Consider the following 12,056-nt stretch of genomic DNA (forward strand, 5'->3'; position numbering starts at 1 on the left):
CATTGATTGCGTTGGTGCAGCTTCGGCATCAGTTGGAAGGTCGGCAAGAAGGTCTTGGACGACAGGCCTTGGGCGAACCATTTCGGCAGTCTTTACAAGCCTTCGTCGGCGTTTACGTTCAGGAATTGGTATTAAGTAGGGGGCCGAAATTGATGGAAGATCGGCTGGGTTAGATGTGGACTCTTGATCTGTTCGGGATGTAGAAGCAGTTAAGGTTGTGGCTGTAGGTGGAGAAAGACTCTTCTTCCTTTTTCTTGGAACGTCGGGTAAGGTGGATTTGTATGTAGGGATGAAGTTTAGTAATACTGGGGCTTTTCGTTTATGAATAGGAAGGCCAAGAAATGTTTTCAGATCTGTTCCAAGGAAGAAGGATTGACGAAAATTTTTCGGTGGCTGATGAAGATCTGCAAAGAAACAGACGTCAGAAACAAAAAGTATTAAAGTCCTAAATAAAAACAACTAAGTGTTGACTCAGGGCTCTTACTCTTGCCCTCTGTAATTGATCAAGGAAGAGGGTAGAGGTGGACATCTTCATCTGGGCCAAATTCCCAATTTCCAGAAGCAATGAGAAAATCATCTCCAGCCCCCTTGTTGGAGTCTGGGAGGTCGGCTATAATTTTGTACTGAGTAGATCTCGGCTTAAGGTAATAGACAAAACCCCTATCCTTCAGATCAAGAGGGCACATGGTATAACAATATTGAAGGTCGGCTAGGGTGATTCTAAGGTTTTCTTGCCTAGCTAAGGCTATAATACCGTTAATTACCCTATAGGAATTGATAGTAAGTTGCATGGGGTTCAGCTTATAAAAATGGAGAACTTGACGAAAAAGGGGATCAAGTGGAAGACGAAGTCCACATTCGGTAAAAGCAACTATTGGAAAAGGCATTGTATGGTCTGTGGGCACGATGGTATCATTATCCCCAGCCAGCTTAAGATGAATGTCGGCTGGGATAGAGAATTCTTCCCTAAAGTGTTCAAGTTTTGTTGGGGTATTGACCCTATGCCTCCACATACCCATTATGTCGGCTTAGACTAAGAGGAATATGTTTCAAAAGATGGGCGTTTTTCAAGTTTCCCTAAAGATTAAGGGTTCTACAGACAAATCCCAAATCTATGAACTATGAAGATAAAGATCGAGGGCACAGATCTGGGGCAGATACAAAAAAGAAGAAAACAAAGACGAAGTTTCAGATTCAAGAACAGAGGTATAGTTCTCAGAAACAATAGAGATACAGAAACAAATCAAGAAACAGCGGCAAAGAGAATGATGAAAAAGCATAGAAGTTCAAAGTATAGCCACAAATTCAAGATACAAATAAATCCCAGACCTCGAACAAGATCAGTAATGGCAACAGACAGACAAAAGCACATAAAGAGAATAGAAGAATTAAAAGAAAGGGTCTTACCAGGACAAATGAAGCCGAGGCAGTGCTCGCCGAACCCAGAAATTGGTTGCAACAGCAAAGAGGGCTTTTGCAAGAATGAGGGATTAAGAGCAGTCCTAGAAGAGAAATTGAAGCAATGACAGATTCGAAGAAGAAGAACGAGCTTTCAGAAAGAGAAAGAGCAAGAAGATGGAATGAAAAAGTGAAGAAAAGATAGAGGCAAAAGAAGTTTTGTCAAAAATGTGAAACGGCGGCAAAATTAGGGCAATCATTACGCCTAGGGTAACGCACGCGTCAGACGGCGCAGACGAACGAACAGACAGCTTCCAGGCGCGTCACTGATACGCTCCAATAAAGACGAAACATGTAAAAGAAACAGTTAGATGTGCATGACAGCTCATGCGCGTGGAAGAGTACGACCGAAGCCTTGTTCTCCGAAGAGAACACGTCGGCTGAAAGTAGATAAACTTGGCTAATCAGTTTTTGAGCCATTACTCAGAAAAGAAGTGACAAAATAAACGGAATAGGTTCCATCACCTCAGAGTGCCGAGGTAATAGAACCTAGGGGGCAGTTGTGGGGACATATTTTCTGAATACCAACACGTGGCATGGTGACGCCGACGTGTCAGCCGAGGTGCCACGTGCCCTGGTAGTTAAGCCGAGGTAATCTCGGAGAAGCCGAGGTCATCTCCGAAGATGTCGGAATCCGAAGATAAGGGACAAGAGTCCTAAAGCAAAGAGGGGACTTAATTAAGATAAAGATAAAGCTCTTAGGGAGTTTATCTCTATCTCCTAAAGAGTCCAGAGTAAGCACTAAGATTGGAGTTCATAGAAGTCATACTTCTAATGGGACTTGGATTGAGTATATTATAAAAGAGAGGCACCCCCGTGGGTCTAAGGTATGCAATTTATGTTTTGAGTATTCAGTTCAAGTACTTGATTATCTTTGAGAAACATACTGACTTGATCGTCGGAGTGCCCCCGGGTGGAAGAACCACCGCCGGAGCTTTTTCTTTCTGTTACAGGTTGCTAAAGCCATCTATTCTGCCGGTGCTTTGCTACTGATCACTAAACGGACAGTGTGGTCAGATTTTTACCCACACAAATATCACATAATTTTAGTCGGGCGGGGATTCTTCAAGTTTAAAGAGAATATACCTCTGTCTAGAAAATGATATTATATATATATATATATATATTTTTTGTATACAATATACAGAGAGAACACTCAAAAATAAATAAACTCATAATTACTCTATTTTTTTATTTTTACATATAGAAAGTAGTGTTTTATTTATTTATTTAGGGAAAGTTTATACTGTGCAAATGTGTGTGACTGATTATCATAAATATCATAATTAAATTATTTTTAATTATAATTTATTATAATTGATTATTATAAATATCATTACTAAATTATTTTTGATCATAACTAAAATAATAATCACAATAAATTATAATAAATATCATAATAAGTCATAATTAAATTAATAACTAACAACATAGTAAGTGATAACTAGGGATGACTATTTTAGTCCGATCTGAGGGAGCTCGTCCATTCCTGTTCGAATGGGACAGATTTTACCTTACCCGACCCGACATTTATGTGGGGTGGGGGCGAATTATATTTTAGTCACCCGCAACAAGGGCAGGGTGGGGCGGGGGTGGGGGCGGGGGCGGGGGCGGAGGCGGGTATTGCTTCTCCCGATCTAATATAATTAATAAAATATGTAAATAAATAATATATGTATATATAATATAATTAGATATAAGAAATTAACACTAAAAGTCGTGGTTATGTTTAAATATAAATAAATAATAATCCTAAAAGTTTCACTGCTTATATATATAGAAACAAGATAAATTATTTAATGTGTTAAGGATTTAAACAGTTATCAATTTTTTTAATTATTTGAAATGTGGTTGGGTAAGGCTATGCATGTTGTGTTGATGTTACGACATGTTATAATAAAATTACACATTTTTGTGATATATTACATATGGTATGCATATCTTTAGGAGTGCACAACATAGGATTTCCCACATTAGAAAGGGCTAACTCTAGGGTAAGTTATAATTTTGAGCAATTTGAACTTTATAATTTTAATTTGTTACCAACAGTGTAATTTATCCAAAAAAAAAAAAATGTCCAACCTATTTAAACCCAATTTTAATTGGATTTGCAAGTTACAACCTATTTAAATTTGTGTATGAATTTCAACAGATTTAAACTGGATAAAATTGGATAGGTATAGGTTCAAAATTTTGGATTGAATTTTTCTCCTTTAATTTTAATTAAAAATAAAAGAATCATAAGAAATTATATTATTCTATATAAAAATTTTATACAAGAGCTTACTACTTTACCTAACAGGCACCATCCACAATAAGTCCATTATGGTTCAAGTCCCATGGGTCGGCTACCTGTATGAGTGTTGGGAGGAGCTGGGATCATGAGCAATGTCCTCTGGACCTAGAAAGGGCCCAACCCTTATCCAATTCGAGTTTTGAAGTGTACAAACTTTTTGATTCGGTTGCAAAGAAAGTGAATTTTTCCAAATTTTTAAAGAGTAACATATACATAAAATGATTTTTTTCCAAATTTTTAACAAGTCACGTATACGTAAAAGTGAATTTTTGAATTTATACTCTGGTACTGTATATCATAGAGAAAGCTTTTCATGCTGCTTTTGAATTTATGCTCTTATACACACAACAAACTTCATGTGTATATATAAGATATCATATTCGACAAAACAATAATGGATTGTTTATTACATAGATTCACTTATGAAGTGAAAGGAAAAAATAATGAAATTTATCTGGTTACACAATTTTCTTTGAAAAATTAAGAGGTATATGAGGTAACTCGGTTATGCAAGGATAATGGTGGCTGAAGGCCAATAAAATCTTCAGTATCCTTGGAAGTTCGCCATTGAATTGCATAAATATCTTTAAACATATGACTATTAAAACATGATCCGGTGATTAAAAGTGCATTAGAATAGGAAAATAGAAAAATTTAAGAACAAAAATCCCATGTGTGGGCAATTGATTGGGTGAAAAACTTAGCCGATGATGATTGAAAAACTTGGTTTGGCTAGTTCAAGTTTGGAAACTAGCTAGGTGGGTACACTAATCCAACAGTTACAAGACTGCATAGTATGACTCGATAGTATCTCTAGTATTTACTCTTTCCAATTTTGGTCATGCTAGCTCTATATTAGTCAAATTTTGCATAGTAGTTGTAGAAATGCTTATGTCGTGATATGAGACATTATTTGCACTTTTTCTTTTCATTTGAATTTTCTGTGACCTTACAAATAAAGATAAAGAGAGTAAACTCTAATTGAACGCAAAAATATCCCTATAATAAAACATCAACAAAACTAAATAATAGGTGATAGATTTTGTATATCATACAGTACAACCACAACGAAAAGGAGCCTTGTAGCATCTGTTGGAAAAATAGATTTATAAAGGCTTATTTTGGGTCATTTTTGAGCCCAAAATTGAGTGGACCCCGAATGTCTTTTGGAGTGGGTCCGGAGAGGTGAAGTGTTCCTTGCCGCGTGGCAAGTCACAAGGTGAAGACGGTTCGTCAAAACCATTTATGAGTGAATGGGAACATGACGTCATTTTCGGGTTCGTGGAATGGACATTTAAAGAATGAAATGTGGGTTTCTTTGAAATGAGTTGTCTCACATTGAAACTTTAAGAGAGTTTTTTTGTGTATATAAGCTCTATACTACAACACTTGGGTTGGGGCCCGAGGGGCACCTCAAGTTTGTAGAAGGGATGAATTATGGACAAAGTAAACCTTAACCCAAACCACCACACGCGAGCGCGCCGCCATGCCGGGCGCGAGAGTGTGGGTCAGTTCTAATATTAATTTTTTAGACAAAATTCATTTGAATTTTTTCAAAAATTATTGCGGGAATTTAATTCAAATTTGAATTCCAATTTTTGTCCAACACTTGAGCCTCCTTCAGTCCGAATTATGTAGCAGATTAACTACTCATAACTGCCCAGCAGTTATAGTCCGTAACTGCACTGTTTGACAAATTCAAACAGTTCAAACAGACCTACATTTCCAGCAGTTATCTGTTTAGTTCTAGTATGCACCTGTTCATTTTGAAACCATATCTGTTCAGTTCAAATTTCTGCACCTGTTCGGCTCTATTTAATCCAGCACTGTCCAACAGTTTTGAGGATCTGGAAATCAGTTTGCATATATTCTTCATATATATTTTTAGGAAAAAATAAAGAGAGTATAGAACACAGGTTTGGTTCGCCGTACAAATTTGTTTGGTGTGCTACAATCATTTTGTGAAGATCATTGTATCCTGGGATATAAACGCCACTCAACCATAAGCACCGTAGCGGGGCGAATCTGTCTTAAGGACAGAGTGTCACGCACTCGACTTGGTCTTTTATTTTTAATTCGGTTCGATAAATAAATTCGGTACGTTATTTATTTATTTTGTTTGATTTAGTTTCAATTTATTTTATTTTCACAGAAGATTGTTCCAACAATCTTAAGACAGATTCGAATTATTCTGTGTATAGAATTTTTCGTTTGTTTCCTTTTCTCTTTCTTCTTTTAAGAAAATTCTTTTCTGTGGATTTACAAAATAATATTTTGGTTGAAAAAACAAATAGTGATTATATGCTATTTGACAGATAGTAGTAATATACTGTCTATTTTCTTTGACAACTAGTAGTAATATACCGGTGTCATTAACAATTCAGAATATATTTTTGTGAAATTTTTTCAGAAATTAATTTTGGTTTTTAGAAATTATTTTCTGAGTTTTCATTAATTAAAATTCTGTTTTAGTATTTTAATTATTGAAGTGAAACAGAAATTTAATTTTCTGTGTGGAATTAATTTGGCTAAATAAAATTTTATTTTATTTCCAAATTAATTGAAAAATAAAAGTTACATTCTTGTTTCTTTTATTTTTACAGAATTTAATTCTGTGAATTTGGATTAATTTTCTGTGTAGTATAAATTCTAATTATAATTTTGTTTTATAAATTAGAATTAATGGCTACTGAAACAAATACTCAAACAAGTACTATTGTGGTGGCTGCAATGACGCCAACCCCCTCTCTTGTTGTGACAGTACTGGTAAATCACGGTAAAAAACCAGAGAAGTTCTCAGAAACTGACTTTAAAAGATGGCAACATAAAATGTTGTTCTAACTTACAACTCTGAGCCTGGCTCGTTTTCTCCGTGAAGATGCTCCTATTTTGAAAGAGGATGAAACCGACCGGCAAATGGTTGTTGCGGTCGATGCTTGGAAACATGTTGATTTCCTTTGCCGGAACTACATCTTGAACGGACTTTTGACAACACATTATACAACGTCTACAGTCCTATCAAGACAACAAAGGAACTTTGGGAGTCGTTGGAGAAAAAGTACAAAACGGAAGATGCCGGCTCAAAGAAATTTGTAGTTGGTAAATTACTGGATTTTGTAATGGTTTATTCAAAAACTGTTATCAGCCAAGTTCAAGATCTCCAACTCATTCTGCATGACATTCACGCAGAAGGCATGTCTCTTAGTGAATCCTTCCAAGTTGCAGCCTTAATTAAGAAATTACCACAAGGCTGGAAGGAATTCAAGAACTACCTCAAACACAAGCACAAAGAAATGTCTATGGAAGAATTAATTGTGCGTTTGAGGATTGAGGAGGACAACCGCAATTCTGAAAAGCGGGCTGGTAAGCATTCTATGGAGTCTAAGGCAAATGTGGTGAAACATGTTTCAAAAATCAAGAAACGAAAGTCTTTTGGAGAAAGTTCATCATAAAGCTCTAAAGGGGGGAAAAATAAAAAGTACAAGTTTAATGGAAAATGTTACATCTGTGACAAAGAGGGACATCGGGCCAAAGATTGCCATAGCAAAGGCAAAAACAAAAAAAGAACAAGCAAGAAGCCTGCTCAAGCCCATATGACCGAAGTGGACAATATTTCTAATGGTGTAGATGGCATCAATCTTTCTGCAGTTTTTTCCGAGGCAAATCTTGTCGGAAATCCAAAAGAATGGTGGGTGGACACTGGTGCTACTTGTCATATCTGTGCCGACAAAAAGATGTTCACATCTTATTCTGCAGTAGACAATGGTGAACAACTTTTTATGGACAACTTCTCAACTTCCAAAGTTGAAGGACAAGGAAAGATTATACTTAAGATGACATCTAGAAAGGAACTCACTCTCAACAATGTGCTGCATGTACCGGACATTCTCAAGAATCTTGTTTCCGGATCTCTGTTAAGTAAGAATGGGTTTAGGCTAGTATTTGAAAGTGATAAATTTGTACTTACTAAGAATGGGATGTATGTAGAAAAATGTTACATGTTTGATGGCCTTTTCAAGTTAAGTGTAATGACCGTTGTACCCTCAGCTATTAATAATAATACATCTTATTCTTACTTGCTTGAGTCTTCAAATTTATGGCATGATAGAGTAGGACATGTTAATTATGGATCTTTGCGTAAATTAATTAATATGGAATGTTTTCCTAAATTTGACATTGATTCAAATCATAAATGTGAAATTTGCGTTGAGGCAAAATTATTCAAAACTCATTTTCATTCAATTGAAAGAAGTACGAAACCACTTGAATTAATTCATAGTGACATATATGATTTTAAATCAATTCAAACAAGAGGTGGGAAAAAATATTTTATCACTTTTATAGATGACTATACTAGATATAGTTATGTTTATTTAATTCGAACCAATGATGAAGCTTTAGAAACTTTCATTCAATATAAGAATGAAATTGAAAATCAACTTGGTAAGAAAATCAAGAAACTTAGAAGTGATAGAGATGGTGAATATGAATCACCTTTTGGTGAATTTTGTAAAGAACATTGAATAATTCATCAAACCACCGCTCCTTACTCACCTCAGCAAAATGGAATTGCTGAAAGAAAAAATAGGACTTTAAAAGAAATGATGAATACCATGTTAATAAGTTCTGGATTACCTCAGAACTTGTGGAGGGAAACAATACTTTCTGCAAATTATATTTTAAATAAAGTACCCCAAAAGAAAATGAATCAAACACCTTATGAATTGTGGCATAGAAGAATACCATCCTACAAATACTTAAAAGTGTGGGGGTGTTTGGCTAAAGTGGCTATTCCTAGTCCTAAAAAGACTAAGATAGGTCCTAAGACCATTTATTGCATTTACATTGGTTATGCCAAGAATAGTAGTGCATATCGATTTTTGATTTATAAATCAGAACATTCCGATATGCATGTAAATACTATTATTGAATCTCGGAATGCATCTTTCTTTGAACATGTATTTCAAAATAAGGCTGGACAAAAGACTAGTAACAATAAAACAACTCATGATGCTATTACTAGTCAGGATTAAGAACGTGATCAAGAACAAGAATTAGATCAAAATGAGAAAGAGGAGCTTAGGCATAGTAAACGTGCTAGAACCTCAAAATCTTTTGGTCCATATTTTCTAACATATTTGTTAGAAAATGAACCTTTAACTTTTAAAGAGGCTATGTCCAGTCCTGAGGCTCCTTTATGGAAAGAAGCTGTCAATAGTGAAGTTGAATCCATCTTGCAAAATTACACTTGGAAATTGGTGGATTTGCCATTAAGTTGTAAACCTCTTGGGTACAAGTGGATTTTTAAAAGAAAATTGAAAACGAATAGATCAATTGACAAATACAAGGCAAGACTTGTGGTCAAAGGTTTTAGAAAAAAAGAAAGTCTTGATTACTTTGACACATACTCACCAGTTACTAGAATAACATCCATTAGAATGTCAATTGCCATTGCATCTTTATACAATTTAGAAATTCATCAAATGGATATAAAAACCGCTTTCTTAAATGGTGAGTTAAATGAAGAAATTTACATAGAACAACCAGAAAGTTTTTCTGTTCCAGGAAAAGAAAAAAAGTGTATAAATTGGTTAAATTATTATATGGTTTAAAACAAGAGCCAAAGCAATGGCATGAGAAATTTGACAAGGCAATAATGTCAAATGGATTCAAAATTAATGAGTGTGACAAATGTGTTTATATTAAAAACACAGAGATAGGTTATGTCATTGTATGTCTTTATGTAGATGATATACTCATCATAGGTAGTAATAATGATATGATTAAAACTACAAGAAAATGTTGAATAAGCATTTTGACATGAAAGACATGGGCATTGCAGATGTAATTCTTGGTATGAAAATTATCAAAACATCAGAAGGTTATACTTTGTCACAATCTCATTACATTGAAAAAATACTTGACAAATTCAGCAACACCTGTAGATATTAATTTGTATCTTTCTAAGAATGTATAGGAAAGTATTTCTCAATTAGATTATGCCCAAATTATTGAAAGCTTAATGTACTTAATGAACTGCACTCGTCCGGATATAGCTTATGCAGTAAGTAAATTAAGTAGAGATACGAGTAACCCGGGAGTAGAACACTAGAAAGCAATTATAAAGGTTCTAAGATATCTCCGATTTACTCGTAACATTGGGTTTAATTATATTAGATATCCAGCAGTACTTGAAGGATACTGTGATGCAAATTGAATATCGGACACTAGAGACTCAAAGTCCACCAGTGGGTATGTCTTTACTCTTGGTGGAGCGGCTGTATCTTGGAAATCTTCCAAACAGATTTGTATTGCTAGGTCTACTATGGAATCAGAATTCATAACTTTAGAAAAAACTGGGGAAGAAGCAGAATGGTTTCGCCACTTCCTTGAAGATATTCCAGTATGGCCAAAATCAGTGCCTGCTATATGCATACATTGCGATAATCAATCAGCAATAGGTAGAGCATAGAGTCATATGTATAACGGTAAGTCTAGACACATTCGTTGTCGACATAATACCGTAAGACAACTACTCTCTAATGGAATTATTTCCATTGAATATGTGAAGTCCAAAGACAACATAGCGAATCCACTAACCAAAGGGTTAGCAAGAGAGTTAGTTGAGAATTCATCGAGGGGAATGAGACTTAAGCCTATTAAATAAGAGTTACCACAACGGCAACCCAACCTAGTTGATTGAAGATCCCAAAATCTAGGTTCAAAGGGACAACCGAGTTGTGTATGACTCAGAAAGATCACTGGGGAGTTAAACTCCTACCTATTTCTATAATGAAATAGTGATGACTGCAGAGTTTTAGGTTAAGTAATACTTTTCATGATTCTTATATCTAGGTATACCTAGTCGAGTATGGCAGGATACTCTTCATAAGAATCACCTATATGAGTGTGAACTGGGCCAGTTCTATAAGATTTGTGAAGGGCTACAATTCTTTAGAGCACTCATGAAAGACCAGGTTGTTCAGGGCCAAAATGAACACAATAGTGAGAACTAAACTGTGCCTGGGGATATATTATGCGAGTTCTATTGTCTTGGTTTACACAAACGGCTGAACAGTTCAAGACATCATGTTCACTAGTTAGCTAGTAAATCCGATAGTGTCTCACAAGGGAAGGTTCAAAGTCAAAAGCTGCCTATCATTTGCAGAATATTTCCAATTTTTGTACTCTTTGTAATTAGATCATGTTGTTAGATTTTCTCTCCGTCATATTCCATTCATGTGGGGGATTGTTGGAAAAATAGGTTTATAAAGGCTTATTTTGGGCCATATTTGAGCCCAAAATTGAGTGAGCCTCGAACGTCTTTTGGGATGGGTCCGAAGAGATAAAGTGTTCCTTGCCGCGTGGCAAGTCACACGGTGAAGACTGTTCATTAAAACCATTTATGAGTGAATGGGAACATGACGTCATTTTCGGGTTCGTGGAATGGACATTTAAAGAATGAAATGTGGGTTTCCTTAAAATGAGTTGTCCCACATTAAAACTTTAAGAGAGTTTTTTTGTGTATATAAGCTCTAGACTACAACACTTGAGTTGGGCCCCAAGGGGAACCCCAAGTTTGTAGAAGGAAAGAGTTATAGACAAAGTAAACCTTAGCCCAAACCACCACACGTGCGCCGCCGTCCGGACACGGGTGTGGGTTGTGGGTCGGTTCTAATATTAATTTTTTGAGCAAAATTCATTTGAATTTTTTCAAAAATTATTGCGAAAATTTAATTCAAATTTGAATTCTAATTTTTGTCCAACACTTGAGCCTCCTTCAGTCCGAATTATGTAACAGATTAACTGCTCATAACTGCCCATAACTGCCCAGCAGTTATAGTTCGTAACTGCACTTTTTGACAAATTCAAACAGTTCAAACAGATCTACATTTTCAGCAATTATCTGTTCCGTTCTAGTATGCACCTGTTCATTTTGAAACCATATTTGTTCAGTTCAAATTTCTGCACTTGTTCGGCTCTATTTAATCCAGCACTATCCAACAGTTTTGAGGATCCAAAAATCAATATGAAAATTGTCTCATTTTCTGTCCACTTTGCTCTAGGGCATATATTCTTCATATATATTTTTAGGAAAAAATAAAGAGTATAAAACACAGATTTGGTTCGCCGTACAAATTTGTTTGGTGTGCTATAACAATTTTGTAAAGATTATTGTATCCTGGAAGATAGACGCCACTCAACCGTAAGTACCGTAGCGGAACAAATCTGTCTTAAGGACAGAGTATCACACACTCGACTTGGTCTTTTATTTTTAATTCGGTTTGATAAATAAATTCGG

The sequence above is a fragment of the Camellia sinensis genome, chromosome 4 (assembly GCF_055761805.1).
Source record: "Camellia sinensis isolate YWXY chromosome 4, ASM5576180v1, whole genome shotgun sequence".
In the NCBI taxonomy this organism is placed as follows: Eukaryota; Viridiplantae; Streptophyta; class Magnoliopsida; order Ericales; family Theaceae; genus Camellia; species Camellia sinensis.